General features: G+C 51.7%; 1 protein-coding gene across 8 annotated transcripts in view; it reads right to left on the bottom strand.

Moving 5' to 3' along the window:
• The window catches only part of PMFBP1 (polyamine modulated factor 1 binding protein 1), a 2,317,386-nt gene that overhangs the window by 298,104 nt on the left and 1,995,937 nt on the right, over positions 1-23,345 (bottom strand). The window lies entirely within an intron of this gene.

The raw sequence follows: 23,345 nt of genomic DNA, 5'->3' as shown, positions 1-23,345 counted from the left end.
ATACGAGACTGTGCTTTATTAAAGTTCAAATGTGCAAGACAAAAGTGCCAGATTAACAAGATGGGATAGGGAACCACCACTAGTTTGGTTCCTATATACGAGACTGTGCTCTAATAAAGTTCAAATGTGCAAGACAAAAGTGCTAGATTAAGTGAATTAACTTTAGCAAGATGGGATAGGGAACCACTACTTGTTCCAAAGGTCGCCCAACTCCAATGACCAGATACTATTAACAAGATGATTCTTGTGGGATCCGTTTCCCCCTTGTACATTAATATCGGACCAGACTAGATTTGCCAGGTGTTATCGTCCGCTGCACGCAGTTTATAACAGAGCATTACAAAGGTCGCCGGCCTGGCAAGTGACTGTTTTGTAAGAGAAAATTCTAATCGAGTCGAGCGGGCGAGGCTGACTTAGGTTGCCTTAAGGTTTGTTTATAGGCTTAATAACGCATGCCCGTATTCATGTCTTGCCTTTGCTATGGCCCCAAATGAAGATATGGCATCTCCCTTGCGCTGCATATTGTGGCACCACTCTTACCCTGAACTGCCCTTGCTTGACACTGCACGCCTCTCACCTATTCTACCTTGTGCTACATCATCATTTGTGTGGTAACAAGATAACCCGCCCACCCTGCCCTACTTCTCAATCTCACCAGTCTTTAGTACAGAGGCCTCCTCACTAATACATTATGCCATCACCTAGTGCGAGTGCACGAGGGCATTAACCCCGGCTCCACCCCGTCTTCCACCGCCCCCACGTTGCACTCCTACCTCACTCTACAGTGCCTTCCTCTGGGTTGAGCGGCAACATTAACTTCAACTGATTTAACGGCTACCTGGACCAATCGATGGACCAACTCGATGGATTTACAGACTAACACTGAATTCAAACTTTACAAACGATGATGGGATACGCACCTAGACAACCGGCACCACTCTGACATCTTACTGGCGTGTGTTATACAAATGTCAATAACATAACTCACACAAATTACCTCACAGTCAATATGCTTTAGAAAAGCACATTCCCTGCATGGCATTCCGTAAGCCCACCACAGTTCAGATGAAACACAGTATGACCTACCTCACTGTAAGGGTGTGGCACCAAGACTGCATACTTTTTTAGGTTGAGCATTCAAGACCTCTCATATATACTTAGCCGCTTAACCGTGGCGGCAATTCCGCCGCGGTGCGGCGGTTTACCTCAGTGGGCGGGGCCGCGGCGGTCAACGGACGTGCACAGCACTACGAAGGTAGTGCGCGTGACAGCCGTTGGCCGACGCCAGCAGCGAAGGGGTTAAGTATATACTTCTTTGTGTGTTTCCAGCCTGCCCACTGCTTTTCATTTGTTTGTTTCAGTGTCTTTTAAAAATCCTTGCTCGTCAGTGGTCAACCCATCTCTTTGTCCTTCCTTTTTGTAGTATTGTATCATTACGTGTTTTGGTTGTTTATCTGTTGTTGGAAGGACTATTTTTTATTTGTTTCCTACTCGTGTGAATGTTTGCCTGTGTTCAGCTTTGGTGCCCGTAGCTGCTTGGTTCTTTTGTTACTGCACGACGGCATGGGAAGGCTCTCCTTTGCACAGCTGCTCCCCCTGCCTTTGGAATTCCAACGTGATACACAACAGGCCTTTGTGTGTTGGAAAACAGGCCTTTAGATCTTATTAGCCTGGTGCGCATTTGATTTCCTCAGCGCCTCACCCACGGTAACGTATGCTGTGAGAAGTTGGCCTGGTATATGATGTTCACTATTCTAGTGAACACCTTGCACCAGTCCAAACAACCCTTATGGTGATGGTTGTAAGTCAACCTTATAGACCAGCTATCCTAGTGGTAGCGTGGACAGAATAGTCTTAGGCTAAAAGACTCTTGAGGGCGTGTAAAGCCAGCTGTTTTACCATATGTAGCCCCATGAATATCAAATGAAAGGACACCACACAGGATATATATAAAATATATATGTATTTATTTACTAACACACTTCTCTGAACTCTTTATGAGATCAGAGGCAAAAGCACATCACAAGTTACTTAGTCAGAATACGTTAAGTTGCACAAAATACAGTTAGGCCCTAGGGGCGAAGCAAACCATATACTAAGTTAGTGGTATAAGTACCACGTCAGGAGAAAAGGAAAGGATTAGGGCCTAGAGAATCGCTGGGGCTACACTATCTGAACCTTAGGTTAGGAGTAGGAGGCCCACAGGCGGCGCGTGCAGTGTCTTTACACACACACGTGTGAGTCAATGTTAAGTCAATGGGAACTTAGAGTTTAGAAAAAGAAGGATTTAGGACACTTCCGGTCTATCTAGAAGGAAACAACTAAAAACCTAGACACTTGGATAGTCAATACCCTTGGGAGCACCAAAGTACTCGCTTTACCTCACCCACAGGAAGCGGGCGCATAGGTGTGAAGATGTGTTTGGTTTCGCCGTTGAAGTCTATGGAGCCTGTGAAGAAAGATGCTGCAGGCGACCAGGAGGAAGATGTCCGGGTGGATCCAAGGGCGGATCGAGGATTAAGAAGACCTGAAAGCAGAGGGGACAGAGTCTGGGTCACAAGCCAGTGACCGAGTGGAACCAGGAAGGAACCAGACGACGTCGAGGAGCAATCAGGTGCTGTCGGGAAGCTTGTCTCTTCAGCCACACGGACCAGGAGGCGTCGAGGACGACCAGATGCTGGAGAGGAGCTGTCCCACGAAGATTCTCGCAGATGGAGGGGTCGACCGCCGGATTGGAGTCAACAAGCCTTGGCAAAGGCAACCAACGCAGGATTTAAAGAAGGCTTCTGATGCAGACCAGCAAGGTCTGAGGTGCCTCACCTTTGCAGGGAGGCAAGGGCCAGTCTGGAGCAACCAGACCAGCGAGTTGGTTTCAAAGGATTGTCGTCACAGAGGCTACTAGCCAAAGGGCCAGCAACCGGCCAACGCTTCGAGCAGAACACAAGCAGAATGGCCACACGCAGAACTCGTGGAGTGTGGAGGGCTGATCTTCGGTACAGGTGGAGCTCGGGTTCGGGGTTTCTTAATCCCCAGTGCACAGCTTCGAGGATACCTCCGGAGCTGCACAGTTAGCAAGTCTTGGACTTTTCAAGATGGCCGGTCCCACGTGTCTCGTCGCCTCCACGGATCTCAGCTATGCTGCAGATATGAAGAGAGGGTCAGAGAGGTCTGGAAGTCTGGGTCTTGTCAGGCTCTGTGCTCGGGTCCCGGCGGGAGTGTCGACAAAGCAAGCCGTTGATTTGCTGGATGGTGCCTGGTTGCCCAGGTTGGTCACTCCTTGGCCACAAGGGAGATTCTTCAGTCTTCAGCTTCAGCAGAACGTTGAAGGTCCAGAGTTTCGTTTCAAGTATCGATTTCAGGATTAATCTAAAAATCTCAGCACTCGGCTCCTACCTTTATACAACTAAAAGGGGCTGGATTACTTTCTAGGTCCCTCCTATGGGTGGGACCAGGAAGGGGGGTGGTTACACCCCCTTTCCTTTGTCCAGTTTCGCGCCAGAGCTGGGGCTGAAGTGCCCCAGCAACCGGTTTGAACGGGGGTATGCATGGAGCACCTACTGTGCCCCAGGCAGTGTCTCATTCTATTCAGCCCTCCCTGTCCCAATACACAAAGTCCTGTCTGGGGTGGTGCTCGCACCTCTCCAGGCAGGAAACCTATTGTCCAAACCTCTGTGACTGGAAGGACTCCCAGTAGCAGGAGGTCAGACTTGTGTCTGTGGCAGCAGCGTCCATTTTGTGACGCTGGGGCTCTGGTTAACTTTAACCGGGATAGTCAGCAACAACATGTCTTCTCCCTCTAGAAGGGAGGAATGCTACCCCCGTCGCCAGAATTGGCGAGGGGGTAGTATTCCAAAGCGTATAACACCTTACACGACATGTTTAGATAAAGCCAAACCAAAGTTAGCATGTAACCGCGAGGATTATAATGCACTTAAGAGTATATGGTATTGCGTTATCATAGAACAGCTATAAGGACATGGTTCCGAAAGCTGCAGACAGGCTCAGCTCATGCTAAGCACCATCTCACACATAACCAAGCACTCTGCCTCCAGGATTGTTAAGGCCTGCCATAGGAGTGACTTATAGGTTACTGTGTGTCTATATACAAGGGTACATATAGGAATACTATACCTAAGCAAGCGGCGATTACACAACCTTGCCCCAGCTGAGTGATCAGCCAGTTGTGTCAGTTTGAGTGGCAAGCCAGGGGTGGCATAATACATGCTGAAGCCCCTGGTAGGCCTTGGTTACACCTATGCCCTGAGTACCTAAGGTACACTTCTACAGGGGCTGACAAGGTGAACCAATTCCCAATTGTGAATGTACCTAGAGTACATGGTGTGAATTTAGAGAGAGTGCATCTGGGCTGTGGGTCTGATTAGCAGGCCCACAGCCACATCTAATTTGAAAACCAGTAAAGCAAAAGCAAAAAGTGGGGGTGACCATAGGAAGCAGACCCTACTCTCCTACATATGCACCTCTTGTTTTTTGATTTTCTTTTGTCCCACGGGGCTGCTGATGGCTTGCTGCTGCATGCGCAATGGTCACCACTCATCCCTCAGTCAGCCGGGCCCCCTTTCTGTTACATTTTCTCCTGAGCCTCCTACTCCTGTGTTGGGCACCGGTTATCATCTTCCGCCTGGTCTCATCTTCTGACGGCGAATGCGCTCCTCCTCTCTGCCGGGGGTATTGCCGCTCCCTAGTCTTGTTGGGTTTGAGGAGATAGTGTGTTCACTACTGAGATGCCCAGAGCCCTGAGTGGTCCTAAGAGCCCCCCATGAGGCTGGATGACAGCCGCTGTATTGGGGAAGATGCAGATTGGGTTCCATGTGGGGATCAAGTGCAGAAATGGTGAGTACAAGTACACCTATTCATTCCCCGGTCTTTGAACACCATGCAGCCCTTTGTCTGACAGCCGCTCCTATCTCTAGTGCCTAGTAGCAAGGCAAAACCTCCTATGGATCTTCCTTCTCTGACCTGTGGTTGTCCTCGTTTCTGCCCTGTTCTGTGCACGGCGGGTGCGGTATATGTTCGCTTCTCTCACAATTCCTAGAAAGCGGGCATGGCAGCAATGTAAACCGCCATCTTGGTGTAAAGGGAGCTTTGTATAAACTGGACAGCAGTGGTCGCACGCTCGGTCTCTGCTGAGACCTGGTGGTGTTGATGCACAAATTACTTTCCTTCGGTAACGATATATCTGTAAGAAACAGTAGTTAGTGTTAGATTCCTTACCTCAGAATATCCCCAGGCGTCAGACTGGATCCGGAAAATTTTGCGTAGCAGTACCCCTGCGCGTCAGTAGGCGTCGTCTGCGGCTCCGCGTCCGTCGTCGGCGTCGCCGGGATGACGTCAGTTCTTGTACATAGCTTTCCGCACCAGGAACGCAGAGCCATGACAGAGACCGACAATGGTGCCATGAAACTAGGGCCCTGAAAGGGATGACCTTAACCCTAGATATCGGTTCGCAGAATGGGGAGGATGGGTGGGGCGGTAAGGAATCTAACATTAACAACTGTTTCTTACAGATATATCGTTACCGAAGGTAAGTACCTTGTGCATCTGAAAGAAACAGGTTAGTGTTAGATTCCTTACCTTAGAATAGATACCCCAGCAATACCAACCCCGGTGGTGTGTCTGCGAACTAAGATCACATCAGAAAGTCCTGGAGAACGGAACGGCCGAAAAAGCCATCTCTCCGGACTTGGCTGTCCAGGTAGTAGTGTCTAGCAAACGTTTGCAGCGAGGCCCACGTAGCTGCCCGACAGATGTCCTGCAAGGGGACTCCCCGACCCAGGGCAGTAGTAGCCGCCGTGGCGCAAGTGGAATGGGCCCTCAGCCCAACAGGGGGCTCCCTTCTAGCCAAGGAGTAACAGACCTTGATGCACAACACGACTCACCGAGAGATGGTCCGTTTGTGCACCGTCCGTCCCTTCTTCACACCCACGTAACCAACAAGGAGCTGGTCATCCACCCGGAACAGGCGTGTGCGATCAAGGTAGAAGGAGAGTGCACGTTTTGGGTCCAGACGGTGGAACCTCTCTTCCTCTTTTGAAGGATGCGGAGGCGGAAAGAAGGTGAGCAAGGTGATGGACTGCCCGATGTAAAAGGCCGTAACCCCCTTGGGCAGGAAACAAGGACGCGTTCTTAAAACAACTTTGTCCAGATGGACACAAAGGAAAGGAGGCTTAGAAGATAGAGCCTGGGGCTCACTCACTCTCCTGGCAGAGGTGATGGCAACCAGGAATGCAGTCTTAAGAGTCAGAAGATGAAGGGAGCGCGCATCAGATAGGTTAGAACAAGGTTCAAGTCCCACTGAGGCATCACGAAAGGAACAGGAGGAAACATGTGCGTGATGCCCTTCAAGAATCTATTTACAACAGGGGACTTGAAAAGAGAAGGCTGATCAGGAAGCCTCAAGAAGGCAGAAATGGCAGAGAGGTAGCCCTTAAGAGTGCCCAGAGCAGAGCCCTGCTAGGCAAGAGAGAGAAGGAAGAGGAGAACCTCTGAAAGGGGGGCAGAAAGAGGATCCACAGCATTTGCTGTGCACCATGCCACAAATTTGTTCCACCTGCAGGCGTATACCGATTTTGTGGAGGGACGCCTGGCTGCCAGAATCACATCACAGACTTCAGGAGGCAAGTCAAATGGCCTAAACTGCCGCCGCTCAATCTCCACGCATGGAGGTGGAGACTGGACAGGTTCGGGTGGAGGACCGTCCCCTGCTGCTGCGACAGAAGGTCCTCCTGAAGAGGCAGACAAATCGGGGGATCGACTGACATGCTGAGTAGCTCAGGATACCAGTAACTTCGTGCCCAGTCCGGAGCCACAAGGATGACTTGGGCCCAGTCGCGCCTGATCTTCTTCAGCACTCTGGGCAGAAGTGGTATAGGCGGAAAGGCGTACAATAGACCGCAGCTCCACTCGCGACGAAAAGCGTCTCCGAGCGAGTGCCGCCTTGGAAATTCCAACACGCAGAACTGATGACATTGCATGTTCTATTCGCAACCAAGAGATCTAACCAAGGCTCTCCCCACTGCTGAAAGAGGCCTTGCACCACATCCGAGTTTAGACGCCATTCGTGATCCATCATGCACCAGCGGCTGAGTTCGTCCGCCCTGGCGTTCAGGGAACTTGCCAGGTGTTGAACCACCAGGGTGATGCCCTGGTGTTCCAGCCATGTCCAGAGGCGCAGAGCCTCCTGACAAAGGGTCCATGATCCCACCCCGCCTTGTTTGTTGCAGTACCACATGGCGGTGGTGTTGTCCGTGAACACCTGCACTACACTTCCCCGGACAGAGGGAAGGAATGCCTTCAGTGCAAGCCGGATCGCCCGCAGCTCCAGAAGGTTGATGTGGAGCCGGGACTCCGCCGGAGACCAGAGGCCTCTGATCTCCCTCTCTCCCATGTGGCCCCCCACACCAGGAGGGACGCATCCGCCACCGCTAAGTGCTCTGGTTGGGGTAGGGAGAGAGATCTGCCGCTGACTCAATAACGGTTCATGAGCCACCACTGCAACTGCCTTGCAGTGCCCTCCGAGATCCAGACGTGGTCGGACAGATTGCCCTGATGCTGTGCCCACTGAAACTTCAGGTCCCACTGCAGAGCCTCCATCCGTCACCTGGTGTGATGCACCAGAAGGATGCAGGAGGCCATCAGCCCCAGGAGCTGTAGCGTCAATCTTACAGAGACTCGGGATAAAGGCTGAAAGATCGGAATCAGAGCCTGAATATCCTGAACCAGCTGTTCGGGGGGATAAACCTGAAACTGCGCTGAGTCCAGAACTGCTCCGATGAAAAGGAGCTTCTGAGAGGGGCACAAGTGTGACTTCGGCACGTTGATGGAGAACCCCAGCGAGTGCAGGAGGTCGGCCGTAGTCTGGAGGTGGGAGACGACTGTCTGGGGCGAGCCCGCCTTCAACAACCAATTGTCGAGATTGGGGAAGACTGAAACCCCTAATCTGCGCAGATGAGCTGCGACCACCGCCATCACTTCCGTGAACACCCCTGTGGCTCTGGTAAGGCCGAAGGGGAGCACGGTAAACTGAAAGTGCTCATGGCCTACCTTGAACCACAGGTAGCGCCGGTGGGCCGGCAGGACGGGGATGTGGCAATATGCGTCCTGCAAGTCCAACACTACCATCTAGTCTTCTGGGTCCAGGGCAGCTAGGACCTGAGCCAAAGTCAGCATCTTGAACTTCTCCTTCCGAAGGAAGCCGTTGACGCTCCCTAGGACCAAGATAGGACGTAGGCCTCCTTCGCCCTTCTTGGGTACCAGAAAGTAGTGGGAATAGCAACCACGTCCTACTTCTGGCCCAGGAACGCGCTCGACGGCCCCGTTGGCCAAATTCGGACTCGGCGGATTTTGAGGCAGATGCTGAGGGGGCGGGTGTGGACTGACCTTGCCGGTGTGCCCGGCGCCGCCATGGCGGTTACCACGTCCGCGACTGCAATGAGGTTCGTTCTGCGGCCTGTGGCTAGCTGGACGTGAGGGGGCGCCTCTTCCTTGGCCACGAAAGGCGGAACTTTTCTGGCGTGGGCCGAGGCCCAAGGACTTGGCCGTAGCCCTGGAGTCCTTAAAACGCTCCAGCGCACTGTCCGCCGTGTTGCCAAAGAGGCGACGGCCATCAAAGGGCATGTCCATAAGGGCAGCTTGGACATCGCCCGAAAAGTTGGCGGACCTCAGCCAGGCGTGGCGGCGAACCGCCACCGTCGTTGCAATCACCCTGCGTAGCGAGTCCGTGGTATCCAGTCCAGACCAAATGGAATAGTGTGCTGCATCCCTTCCCTCTGCAAGGGCTTGGGTAAGCTTTGCCTGGACCTCCGCCGGGCACTGCGGCAGCCCTTCCGCAACCGTATCCCACAGAGAGTGGGAGTAACGGCCCAAAAGGCAGGCGGTGTTGACAGACCGCATCCCCAAGCTCAGTGAGGAGAATAGTTTCTTGCCGAACTGGTCGTACCTTTTGGATTCCCGATCCGGAGGGGCGGTCGGGAATGGGGTCTGGGAGGTTGAGGCCTGGATCACCAGGCTCTCCTGAGTGGGGTGAACAGAAAGGAAACTGGGGTCGCCCAGAGCAAGGCGGTGGTGTCGGGCCACGTTCCGATCTACAGGGAGGCCTGTAGAGGGCTTGGATCAGGTGCCCAACAGAACGTCAGAGAGGGCTTCGTTGAACGGCAGGAGAGGCTCAGAGGAGCTTGCCTGCGGTTTGAGGACCTCAGTGAGGAGGTTAGTCCACACGGTAGCGACTGAGAGCTCAGGGTCAAAACGGACTCGATAATTCTCGCCTCGGTGCCTACTCTAGTCGGAAACCACACTCGGCAACTCTGGGCATCAGCTTGCCTCATCTTCACAACGGCCCCCCCAGACCGCCGGGGATGCTTGGTCGCACCTTAGAGATACCCATCAGGGACCATCTCTCAGGGTGAGCCAGGACGGGTTCCCCAGCGGTCGAAGCGTGGAGATACTCCTCCGGGAGTCGATTCCTAGCGCTATATAAACCCGCAATATAAGAGCCAAGGCCTTGGCTGCCCTAGTCAACACCACGCTTTAAGCAGCCCCCTCCTCCGTAGCCACGGTAGGAGGGGAGACAAATCCTGTGTCGGGCGAAGTGTCCAAACCACTGGCCTTCCCCAGTTCGTCTGCCCAGTCCTGGCTTAACAGGCTCTGCAGTGCCAGAGGGTCCTCAGACCCCTCCCAATCCCCCTCGTCATCCATCTCCTGAAAGTCAGGAATAAATGATGGAGCCGGATCGTCGGTGAAGGGTTCACCAATCGGCGTTCCGACTCCGGATCCAGACCGGGGTGGGGATCGGGGACGACGCCGTCCGGGGACGGCGTCTGGGACAACAGCCTTTGTGACGGCACCGACTGAGGGGTCGTAAGGTCGACCGGCGTCGTCACGGATCCAGGCCTGGATCCTGAGGGGCCCTGCGGCGTCGGGACCGCAGTCGTCGACGGCGCCAGGGTCGAAACAACCGACGGTGCCGGGGCCGGAGCCGCCGGCCCGCATGGGCTCCCAGACGGACCCACGGGGCCCGAAGGCGCCTCGGCGGGACCCGACGGAGGGAAGCACAACCTCATGGCCGTGAGGAAGGCGCTGATCTTCTCCGGCGACATGTTCAGCCCAGGGACCGGCGGGTGTGGAGCTGGACGCGGCACTTGCGGCTCCGGCGGAGCCGCGTGGGCGGTGTCGCCCGAACCCCGGGCTGCGTCGTGCGAGCGTTGGGGGGAGTCAGAAGAGCGATGTCGCTTCTTTGACTTTTTGTGCCTCGACTTACCTGAGGACTTGGAGCCCGACGAGTGGTGTCGACTCACCGAGCTGTGATGACTGTGGCCCCGCGACCGGTCACTTGACCTCCTCCTGGACCGGGACCTAGAGCGGCGAGGGGCCGACTGTCGGAGTACGAGGCATTTCGGGACCGCTCCCACCTAGCCTTCGACGTCAAGGCCCGGCAGTCGGGGCACGACTTGTCATCGTGGTCGGCCCGAGGCAGTAAAGGCACCGATGGTGGGGGTCGGTAACCGACATCAAGGGGTTACAGTCGTCGCAGGGTTTGAACCCGGGCATCCCTATCAGCACCGGAGTCAAGGATCGACTTGAGAAGATCCAAAGAGATCGAAAAAGTTAGTAAAAAATTGACTAGGAGTACTGCTCTTCACGGATCTGTGCTTGCTGGCGTGGAAAAAAGAACTGATGTCAGCGCACGAGGGCGGCGTCTAAGTACTTCGACGACATCATTCCGGCGACCACGACGCAGAGGACGGACGCGGAGCCGCAGACGACGCCTACCGACGCGCAGGGGTACTGCTGCGCAAAACTTTCCGGATCCAGTCTGGAGCCTGAGGATATTCTAAGGTGAGGAATCTAACACTAACCTGTTTCTTTCAGATGCTGTAATTAAGCTTTGCCGTAGTCCTCCCCTGGACTCTGCCGCCATAGATAGCCTACGCCCTAACCCTGCTCTGTGCTCAACTAATTGACTCTGCCCCATTATTCACCAAACCCAATTTTAAGTCTGCGGCTGTGCCCATAGTGCTGACCCAGCCCCGCACATTGACATCAGCCCTTTACTCTGCCCCAAGCCGCTCCTCCCTTTACCCCTTCATTCACTGTGTTCAGCCATTCACTCTGCCCACAATCCTGGGCGGCCCTTTGTGCTGCCCGAACATGTTTACGCCTTTACTTTCCCCTACCCAATGCTTCACTCTGGCCACAGTCCTGCACCAGCCCAGCAATTTGACGTAAGCTCTTTTACTCTGCCCCCAAACTGCCCTTCCTACTACCCCAACAATCACCCTTGCCAGTACTTTCCTCTGCCCACAGTCCTACTACAGGCCAAACTTGGCGACAGTCTTGTTACGCCCATTTGCCCAAGAACATTTAGTATATTTTGGGGGTGATGCAGATGTCACCAAAGGTCCCCGGAGTTTGAAGGCTGGAATATCTAAAGCAGAACTAACCAGATGTTTTTTCACCATGCAGCTCTCATTATGACTACTAAACATCTTGCCACTGGGTCAACCCTTGGCGAAATGTGTGCTGAATTTTTGGCGGAATTTAATAACTGGATTTTGCATTAAGAGGGATATCCAACTTTTTGCCAGCAGGGCATTTCCTCAAAATATTCCCAGGATGACTGCCCACGGCCCCCGTGTCCCCTACGCCCACTAACAGGTTGCTGTTTTCCAGATAAAGACTTCTCTCAAGTCTATAGGCCGGAGTTTATTTTTTTCACAAAACACTTCAATCTGCACAGCTTTGATTCAAAGTGGGTTGGGGAATAGCCTCCTTGTGAGAGCGCTGCTGTGCTGAAGCATTTTACGTGTTTTCTCTGCCTTTAGAAGTAGAATAAAGGTCTGATTTTATGCGCCTTAGCTTAAGAATAATGATTAGAGGTGAAGAAAGCAGGAGAGTCGGGCTCGTGGGCAGGATAGGCAGCGCCCCAACTCCTTTTAGGATGTTTAATGAAAAATGAGGACTGTAAGTAGAGAATGCAGCCATGTTGACTGCAGGGCCATTCAGGCAGAACCAGAGCCCCTCATCCCTGGCCAGGCTCCAGTGGCATTCAGAGCTTTACTGCACTAGCCCCATTGCTAACATCCTACTAGCATCCCATCTATACCACTCACCATCTAGTTCCTGTCTGCGAACACCGATGCTGCTTCTGCAGGACTAGTCTCTCCAGGGACTTGGTTGACATAGGAGCCCCACCGGTGCTTCTGTACCGCCTCAGTAATCTGAACTTTATCCAGGGCAGAAATATATTGCTTCCTAGGCTGACACTGGACATTTGAGTTCTATACTGCCCAAGGCTGCCAACTTCACAACATGGAATTTAATAATATCTCAATGTGGGGTAGCACTGGGCCTCGATCTTCCATTGTGCCTAGTAGCTAATACAGGCAGTTAATGTCCATCAAGAGTATCTGTGATGGAATGCTGCCCAGGAGTGCCTTCCATTAGAGCACAGGGGTAAATCCTTTCCTCTGGACCATGGATGCGGAGGAGGCTCTGAAGCTGGTGGGCGAGATGGGTGGATACCAGTGGTACCTGTGTTTCCTGCTGGCGGTGCTACTGCAATGGAGTGTGCTGCATGGGCGGGAGGAGGCTCTGTACCTGATGTCACTACTACAGGAAAGTAATCAAAGGAGTGACGAAGAGAAAAATGTAACGAGGTCCTACACCCATACTCCTCCAAGGTCAATGTATACCATCACACAGGGGGGGGGGGGGGTATTTCCTCAAAAAAGGGACAAAAGGACCCTATTACAGTGGAATCGATAATCCGGCAATACAGTTTGCGGGGGATCTGCGTGGTCAGATCAAAGTGCACTCACACACCTGGTGGGGTGTAATGCTTCATCATTGGGTGCTCCTCGTCAGGCCGGCGCTGCAGTACCTTACAGGCCGTTGTGCTCTTTAGCGGAGATGTTTTGTTCAAGATACGCCATTTGATGAGTGCAAGTGAGGGGGTAATGATAGGGTGGTGAGTAAAGTGATATAAAAGGTCTAAGGGAGCCAGGAAAGTTTTAATGGGGTGCTGGTTCCTTTGACATACTAAAAGCAAAGACGCTATCCATGGTTATGATGTACCTTGATAATGTGTGAAAAGGGATATTTTAATTATATGCGGTGGGATAAAGATGTTTCATACCTCAGCTGCCCGGAGGATCAAATGGCATTTCATCAGGACCTAGGTATTACCTACCCTATGTAGTGTGGCAATGGGGCCACTTTTTAGGTGTCAGGTGCTCACTCAGAAAATAAGTTACAATTGCACCAGTAGTGGTGTAGTTGGGGTGATTCCACCTGAAGGAGAGGGACAAAGAGGGGGGAGAAGAAAGGAAAATGGTGGCCCTGAGGGAACGGCCGTCAGACTTTGGTGCAAACTTACACCGTTCTGTTCATAGTGCATCAAATTTAGCGCTCCCTTAAGGGTGAAAAAAAAGGCTGGCAATTGCCTGTGGTAGTCTGCCAGAAGATACACAGCTCATCACTGGAAATTAACACTGCTGTTGCCACTGGTCAGCCATGGAACTATTTGATGTAATACTGTGGTCTTTGTCAACTATACTCTCCACATTTGCCTCTCATATATAACCCACTCATACCTCTTGCAACAACCTAAAGCTAAACAGTAATTTGCCACAAAAGAATGTCCAACTATGTGAAAGCTATTTCTACATGGCCCTTTTATATCACTCGAAGACTTCCTATAGATAGAAGGAGGATCACCATTAGACGTGTTCCTATATCAAAGATTGAAAGCAACGCCTAAATAGATATTGTCCGAATTTCCTGGGAAATGCCTTATTTAACTCAAGTCGCATATCTCATTGTGGCACCTGGGTGAAGCAAATAGTATCGAAATGATATCACATGACGGTCATTGCCAAACCGAAGACGTCGCTAAAAGTTAAACTCAAGTGGGAAGAAGCCTTGGAACTGAGCTGACAGACTAACAATGGAGAAAAAACAAACACAGATTTTAATAAATGGTCAGCCACTTGACATTTTTACACATGGCACTTTATACTCCAGCTAGGCTTCAGGACATGCATTTTCAGGAAGAGGTCTGTGTGTGCAACAAATGCTTGACACCCCCTCCGATAAGCCTAAGCTGCTCAACCACACTACCACAAATAGAGCACCTGAGATTATTAAAGTAAGCCCTGTACATCAATAAGGGTCTTCTGGACTTTTTGCACGGTGTGCCCCTACATTGGCACACTACATAAAAAGCCAGTGTCCTACACTTGCTGATACAGGTCTCACACTAAATGCTGAGAAGTGTGAATCTCACAAAAACAGACACATTCTTTGGGCATATTTTATCTGAAAAGGGGATGACTCCTGACCCCGAAAAGGTACACCCATTGTCATCAATATGTCCTCTAGAAGAGGTGACCATGCTGCGATCCTTCTTAAACATGGCCAGCTACTGCTCCTGGTATATTTGTGACTTTGCTACTGTGAGTGCCCCTTTAACCCCTTCGACGCTCATGACGAGCCCAGCTCGTCATGTAGGGCCCATTGATTTCAATGGAAAGTCAATGGACCTACATGCATACCCCTTAGCAGCCAAGTGGTTAAGAGGACTAAAAGCGAGATGTTCCGTTTGAATTGTCATCTGAATGTGACCCGAGTTTCAAGAAAATAAAACACGCAATTGAAAATTCAACTGAAATGCTTACTTTTATCAGAAATTGCAGATTTGATAGAAATTGTGTTGGGTGCAAGCCTGTTGGGGTTGGGCGCGATCATTGCCCAACATAATGGACAACCCGATGCTCAGGGACACATTGTGGCCTATGAAGGCAGGAGTCTATCACATACTGAACGTGCTTATTCTTAACCGGAGAAAGAAAGCTTAACTGTAGTGTGAACACTTCAATCTTTGTCTGTATGGAAAGCACTACACCCTTGTCACCAATCATCAAGCGTTGCTCACCATTTTTGGAAATCCAAAAGTCAAGATGCCTCCCCTCACATCAAGAGGTGGGGGTTGCGTCTGCAGGAATATGATTACACTATTGCGTAACAAACCAGGGAAAGACCAAAACCTCGCAGACTACTTTTCACAAGTGCCACTACAGCGTCATAGCGCAACGTCCAAAGCGACTGAGGCTTACATCAATTTCTGACAGCTACTAATACTGAGACAGATATGCTTAAGTTCAAGAAAATCATTACAACCCAATCATGGAGGAAGCATACTCGACCTCTTACACATGATGTTGAATACCCGAAATTCAAAAATGTTTGTAAAAAACTTTGTTACACATGATGACGTCATGCTACGAGAGGCGAGAATAGTTCTTACTGAAATCCTTAGACAGCAAATTATTAAACTCGCACATGAAGGACATCGTGGCCTTGCTGGAACTAAAAGAGCTCTCCTGGATCGAGTGTGGTTCTCGCGTCTTGACAAATGAGTTAAAAGGGAGCTTAAAGCTTGTCATCTATACAACTGCCTGTTGTACATTGTGGCATTGCTGCAACTAAAAGAGCTCTCATGGATCGAGTGTTGTTCTCGCATCTTGACAAATGAGTTAAAAGGGAGCTTAAAGCTTGCCATCTATGCAACTGCCTGTTTCCCAAAACAACTCAGCCCCAAATGAACATGTCTGATCAACCTAAGCAAGCTTGGGAGAGGATTGCGGTTGATTTCTTCGGACCTCTCAACAACGGATATCATCTTATGGCAGTTGTTGATAAGTACGTTTTTCTTCAGTGGAGGACGGCGCCGGAGGCGACACCTGATGGTCCGACGCCGGGGAGGTCGTAAGGTCCACCGGCGACGATCCAGATCCCGAAGAAGGTCTAGCGGCGTCCCGTGGCGCCGGGGCCACTGTACCCTGCGGCGCCGGGCCCGAAGGCACCGGCGGCGTTGGGATAGCGGGAACCTGCGGCGCCGGGCCCGAAGGCGTCGGGGCCGAAGCACGCGACGGCGTAGGGGCCGAAACCCCCGACCCGCTAGGGGCCCCAGACGGGTCCGCTGGGCCCGAAGGCGCCGCGGAGCCCGTCGGAGAGAGTTTCCTCATGGCCATGAGGAAGTGCTCGATCTCCTCCGGCGTCGCGTTGAGCCCAGGGACGGAGCCACGTGGGCGGTGTCACCCAAACCCCCGGCTGCATCGCACGAGCGTCGGGGGGAGTCCGCAGAGCGATGACGCCTCTTGGACTTCTTGTGCTTCTTACCTGACGACGACTTCGACCCGGAGGAGTGCGGCCTACTCTCGGAGCTGTGGTGGCTCCGAGCCCGCGACCTGTCCCTCGACCTCCCGTGGGACCGAGACCTCTCGCGGCGCGGGACCGACTGCCGGAGTTCGAGTCGCCTGCGGGACCGCTCCCGCCTGGCTTTCGAAGAGAGGGCCCGGCAGTCGGAGCAGGCCTTGTCGTCGTGATCGACGCCTAGACAAGTTAAACACAGGTGGAGAGGATCCGTGACCGACATCGTGCGGTCGCAATCCTCGCAGTGCTTAAAGCCGGGCATCCCTACGGCACCAATCGGAGTCGAAAGACTTCGAGAAATGATCAAAAAAAACAATCAAAAAATGAGTCAAAAATTGACTAGGGTTACTGCTTTTTCCAGATCTGCGGTTGCTGGCGCGGAAAAAAGAAGTACTGACGTCAGCACGCGGAGGCGGCGTCTAAGTACTCCGACGACGTCATCACGGCGCCCACGACGCCGACGACGGACGCGGAGCCGCAGACGACGCCTACCGACGCGCAAGGGTACTGCTATGCAAAAGTTTCCGGATCCAGTCTGACGCCTGGGAATATTCTAAGGTAAGGAATCTAATACTAACGTGTCTCTTTCAGATAGGGGTTCCCTGACCCTAGAAGTCAGTTCGCAGAATGGGGAGGATGGGTAAGGCGGTAAGGAATCTATCACTAACCTGTGTCTCTTACAGATATAACGTTACCAAAGGTAAGTAACTGGTTCATCTGAAAGAGACAATTAGTTATAGATTCCGTACCTGTAGAATAGATACCCCAGCAATATCGACCCGGAGGTGGGTCTGCGAACCAAGTTCACACCAGAAAGTCCTGGAGAACAGAATGGCCAAAGAAGCCGTCTCTCCAGACTTGGCTGTCCAGGCAGTAGTGTTTTGTGAACGTGTGCAGAGATGCCCAACGTAGCTGTCTGCCAGAAGTCACTGAAGGGTCTCCCCGTCCCAAAGCAGTGGTAGCTGCCGTCGCCCTGGTGGAATGGGCGTGCAATCCCACTGGAGGCTCCTTCTTCGCCAAAGAGTAGCAAGCTTTAATGCGCAAAATGACCTACCTAGAGATGGTCCATTTGTGCACGGCCCGACCTTTGTTGGCACCCACGTAGCCAACAAAGAACTGGTCATCCACCCGGAATTGCTTGGGGCGATCCAAATAAAAGGACAGCGCACGTTTTGGATCCAGACGGTGGAGTCTCCCTTCCTCCTTAGAAGAATGCGGAGGCAGAAAGGTGGTGAGCAAAGTGATGGTTTGACCAATGTGGAAAGAATTAAGCACCTTGGGAAGAAAGGAAGGTCTGGTTCTGAGGACGACCTTGTCCGGATGAACAGCCAGAAAAGGAGGCTTTGAAGAAAGAGCTTGGAGCACACTCACCCTGCGAGCGGAGGTGATGGCAATCGGAAAGGCAGTCTTTAAAGTAAGGAGTTTCAGAGGACAGATATGAAGAGGCTGAAAGGGAGCGCACATGAGGAAAGTAAGAATCAAATTCTAGTCCCACTGAGGCATTACGAAGGGAATAGGAGGAAAAAGATGAGTAATGCCTTAAAGGAAGGGATTTACAAATGGGGACTTGAAAAGAGAAGGCTGATCAGGAAGCCTAAGAAAGGCTGAAATGGCTGAGAAGTAGCCCTTCAGAGTGCCCAGAGCAGAGCCCAGCTGGGCCAAAGACAGGAGGAACAAGAGAACTGCAGAATGGGGATCCAGAGCCTTTGCTGTGCACCATGCCACAAATTTGTTCCATCTGCAGGCGTCTACCATCTTAGTGGAGGGAAGCCTGGCTGTGAAGATAACATCACAGACCTCTGGAGGAAGATCTAACGCTGTCAACTGTTGCCGCTCAATCTCCACGCAAGGAGGTGGAGACTGGACAGGTTCGGGCAGAGGACCGTCCCCTGCTGCTGCGACAGAAGATCCTCCCGTAGAGACAGTCGGATCGGAGGATCGATGGCCATGTGTTACAGATCGTGATACCAGACTCTTTGTGCCCAATCCAGAAACACAAGAATGACTTGGGCTTGGTCGTGCTTGATCTTCTTCAGCACTATGGGTAGAAGTGGTATAGGCGGAAAGGTGTATATAAGACTGCAACTCCACTCGGGTCGAAAAGCTTCGCCTAGCGAGTGCCGGCTTGGAAATTCGAACATGCAGAATTGCTGACATTGTGCGTTCTCTTCGGTGGCGAATAGATCTAAGCAAGGCTCTCCCCACTGCTGAAAGAGACCTTGCACCACCTCCGAGTGAAGGTGCCATTTATGATCCATCATGCACCTGCGGCTGAGAATGTCCGCCCTTGCATTCAGTGTACCCGGCCAGGTGTTGAACCACCGGGGATATGCCCTTATGTTCCAGCCATGTCCCGAGACGGAGAGCCTCTTGAAATAGGGCCCATGACCCCACCCGCCCTGTTTGTTGCAGTACCACATGGCGGTGGTGTTGTCCATGAACACCTGCACCACTCTTCCCCGGAGAGACGGAAGAAATGCTTTTAGTGCAAAACGAATCGTCCGAAGCTCCAGAAGGTTGATGTGGAACACGGACTCCGCCGGAGACCAGAGGCGTCTGATCTCCGCCTCTCCCATGTGGCCGCCCCACCCTAGAAGTGATGCATCTGTCACCACTGTGAACTCTGGTTGGGGAAGACCCAATCCTGGTTCGTAGGCCACCAATGCAATTGGTGTGCAGTGCCCTCTGAGATCTGGACGCAATCGGACAGATTCCGCTGATGCTGTGCCCAATGGAACTTCAGGTCCCACTGCAGAGCCCGCATATTCCACCTGGCATGATCCGCCAGCAGGATGCTCAAGACATGCGGCAGACAAAGCACTTGATCAAAAGTGCCTGACCTCACTTGGCGGCATTAATAAATCAAGCATACTCTACTTCAACCGGCTGGTGGAAGTTAACTGTGTGAGCCACGACTATTTTTCAAGACCCCAACCTGCTAGCGGAGGTCTCTAATGACTCAAGCATTTTTGGCAATAAGACTTCGACCGGATGGTGGACATCTGCAACCTTATGGTCCCTAGTTAAGTGAATTGATTCAGTCACCCACTTCTGGATACCGTCATTATATTTCAACTATGTCCTGATTTTCTGCAGGATTTCTGTCTGTTCACCAAGTCCTTCACAGTCCTGGGGAAGACGCGTTTTGACACAATCTGTGCTGTTTCCAGGGTCGAAATGTCGACGTTACTGTCACACTTGTCCATGCGGCCTCCTTGACCCCAACACAAAATCATCATTGGGTCTAGTAATCATGTTAAAAATCAAGGTACAGGACATAAAAAATAGTTTTGAACCCAATTTATCTGTCACTTATGTATGTCATGTTTATAGTGTACCACTGTTTACAGTGTACCACTGACTTCACTTATTTTCACTATAGTTAAATGTGTATCGCCGTAATTTAATTGTATCTGTGACAGCCTTACTCAATTTCCTTGGAAATAACAAAAAAGTAAAAACTTTATCTTTGCAAAACTTCTTTCCCTGATGTGTTTTTATCATAAGGTTTCATTTCCTTTTAAAAAAAAAAACCTGATTCGCATGTGTTGAAAATCAATTGTGATATATTGTTTTCTTTTTTTTTTAAAACACAGATCACAGAAATTGTATTTTAGTGTAGTTCCTATATTCCCAATAGGCTCTGCGCATTGGAATAATATATCCTATAGATTAGACGTAGGACTGAGGTCGACTAGGTCTCTATCGAATACACTAAACTTAATTGTGTGTGTGCCAGCTAACTCAGAGGTTACTAGAATTTTTTTTCGAATACACAAAAAGGGATTAGTTTCTGACAACCGCATAAACATGACAACTTTGTTTTCCAAGAATAAGAATATATCTCTCAGAGTCGCGGAAACAACAGATAAGTATTTCACTCAGTCAATCGTGCATGCTTCGTTTCTACAGAGTTGCAGAGAAATAGAGAGACGGGCGTTTTCAATAAAAAGGTTTATTGAACAGTCTTCTTTCTCATGCAAGAGAAGTGAACTGCTACAATCGGTATGCAGACTGCAAAGTATATTGCGTACAGCGAGAATAGTATTATAAAATAATACGGTAAGAGGATTGCATGGTTTCTAAGCCATATAAAGATACATACATAAATACACAGACTAAAATACTCAACTGGTGCTTCTAAAATACGCCTACCCCAATGTACCTAACCTAAGTCTAGTACGAGGGAAGAAGTAAGTATTGTGTAGCATAGGTTTAGTTGTTGTTGCCAAGAATCTACCAAAGGTTCCTCTAGGTTCTAATCAGCTCCATACCTTGGTTTAGAATGAAGGGGGACTGGTATCTCTGTCTCGGGACTCGATTTCCCAACACCCCGCAAGGGGAGCTTGGAAACACTGGAGCTGGATTCCCGGCAGGAGAAAGGCAGCCTCTTGATCAGTGCGTCGGCTGGAGTGTCGGCTTCCTTCGGCACTTGCTGTAGCGAGCTGCGTCAGGCAAGTAGGTCTTCGAACTGCTCCGAACCACCGTAGTTTGCTATAGCAAGTGAAGATATATTTATAACTTGAAGGTGTTTAGGAATGCCATAGTTTGACGTAAAGTCGGGCATATGAACGTCAGGTAAGAACTCCTAGGGAATAGTTGTTCTTTGTAAAGTACATGAGTTCTTGGACAAATCAATAATCAAGCAAGGGGAAGTTCCCTAACTGCTTAAGCCGATTTTCCAAGAAATCCTTGTGACGTTTGGTACGGGTGGAAGTAGCCATGCCTGTATTGGGATAGCATGGGCTATGCCTAAATAAAGGCTTGATTTCTATGCCTATATAAGGGCAATGTGAATTGTATCAATATAAGGGCATGAATCAGGAAAATTCACTCTTAGCTTAAAACGCCACACAACAGTATAACCCAACAAGGCCAATTGTTTTCTATATCTCCTAGATCTGGGGGCAATCTGAAAGATTCCCCTGATGCTGTGCCCACTGGAACTTCACGTCCCACTGCAGAGCTCGCATATGCCACCTGGCATAGTCCACCAGCAGGATACAGGAGGACAAGAGGCCCAGTAGCCTCAGGGTCATTCCGACCAAAACCAGAAATAAAGGCTGAAAGATCGGAATCATAGCCGGAATATCCTGGGCTCGCTGCTCGGGAGGATAAGCTCCAACAGCGCTGTGTCCAGAACGCTCCGATGAAAAGGAGCTTCTGAGAGGGAATCAGGTGCGACTTCGGCACATTGATGCTGAACCCCAGCGAACGCAAGAGGTTGGCCGTAGTATGGAGGTGGGAGATGACTGCCTGGGGCGAGCCTGCCTTCAACAGCCAGTCGTCGAGATAGGGGAAGACTGGAACCCCTGATCTGCGCAGATGAGCTGTGACCACCGCCATCACTTTTGTGAACCTCTGTGGGGAGCTGGTGAGGCCGAAGGGGAGCACGGTGAACTGAAAGTGCTCGTGGACTACAGTGAACCGTAGGTAATGCGGATGGGCAGGCAGGACGGGGATGTGAAAGAAAGCGGCCTGCAAGTCCAACGCTATCATCCAGTCTCCAGGGTCGAGAGCAGACAGGACCTGAGCGAGGGTCAGCATTTTGAACTTCTCCTTCCGGAGGAAGCGGTTGATGTTCCGGATATCCAAGATAGGACGCAGACCCTTGTCCTTCTTTGGCACCAGAAAGTAGTGGGAATAACAACCACGGCCGACTTCTGAGGCAGGAACGTGCTCGATGGCTCCCTTGGCCAAGAGAGCCGTAACTTCCTGTTGGATAAGGGCCAAGTGATCCTCCGACATGCAATGCTACTAAGGTGGCATGAATGGAGGGGTAGTCTCGAAGGGGAGGGAGTAGCCCCTTTGGACTGGCCCGGGAGTCCTTGAAGCGCCCTAGCACATTGCCTGCTTTGTCGCCGAACAGGCTAGGGACATCAAAAGGCATGACCAGCAAGGTAGCCTGGACATCCTTGGGAAAACCAGTCAACCTCAGCCAGGCGTAGCGTCGAAGGGCTGCCGACGTTGAAACGGTCCTGCCTAGGGAGTCAGCGGTGTACAGTCCACATCTAATGGCAAGCTTGGCTGCGTCTCTCCCCTCGGCGACTGCACGGGAAAGCACGGCCCGGCCTCCTATAGGTACTGTGGCAGGACCTGTGCTACCATACCCCACACAGAGTGGGTGTAACTGCCCAACAGACATGCAGTGTTTACCGACCGCAGTCCCAAGCTGGAGCAAGAAAACAAGATGGTCCAGCGTTTTGGATTCTCTATCAGGTGGTGCGTTAGAGAATGCACCTTTGGATGTAGAGGCTTGGACCACCAAGCTCTCAGGGGTGGGGTGTTGGGAGAGGAAAGAGGTGTCGCTCAAGGCCGGGCAGTGGCGTCGTGCAATCATCCGATCCACAGGAGCCCCTGTGTTGGGCCTGGACCAGGTGCCCAAAAGGATGCCAGTAATAGCTTCATTGAAAGGCAGCAGGGGCTCCGAAGAGGCTGCTGCTGGTTGAAGCACCTCCGTCAGGAGATTCGTCCTGATCGCCACTGTAGGTAGCTCGAGGTTGAGGGCCTTGGCCACCCTAGGCAACACCACTGCGTATGAAGCACCCTCCTCCGTAGCCACGGTAGGAGGTGACAGCATGTCAAGATCTGGGGAGGTATACAGACCACTGGCTTCCCCCAACTCCTCTCTCCAGTACGGTTCATCCAACTGGTCAGCTAAGGGGTCTACAGACCCCTCCCAGTCCTCCTCACCCTCCTATGGTTGCCAATCTGGCCTGTTGAAAACACCAGGGTAGAACAGAGGTACAAAAGTACCGCTCGACGCCAGATCTGACGTCAATCGACGTCAGTCCGGGTCCATGTTCAAATCAGGGTGGATGCCGGGGTCGATGCCGGCTGGGGACACAACTGGCGTCGGCTGCGGACGTGCTGCCAGTGGAATCGGCGCTGGGGGAGGAGTTACAAGGTCAACCCGCGAGGATCTAGATCCAGGGGGACGCTGTGATGCCGGGGTCGGAGGCGCCCAAGGCACAAGGCCCCCATCCAAGTTCACTGGGCCAGAAGGCACGCAGGCGAGTCGGGCTGCCCAAAGATGGCATGCATAGCTTCGTAGAAACTCCAGCTCCCGGTAAGGGAGGGACGCTTGGAGTCGACCTTTCAGGCTCAGCACGCAGCGC

This window comes from Lissotriton helveticus, chromosome 12 (genome assembly GCF_964261635.1).
Source record: "Lissotriton helveticus chromosome 12, aLisHel1.1, whole genome shotgun sequence".
NCBI lineage: Eukaryota > Metazoa > Chordata > Amphibia > Caudata > Salamandridae > Lissotriton > Lissotriton helveticus.
Note: the sequence above shows the minus strand (reverse complement) of the source record. Positions and strands in the feature narration are given on the sequence as shown.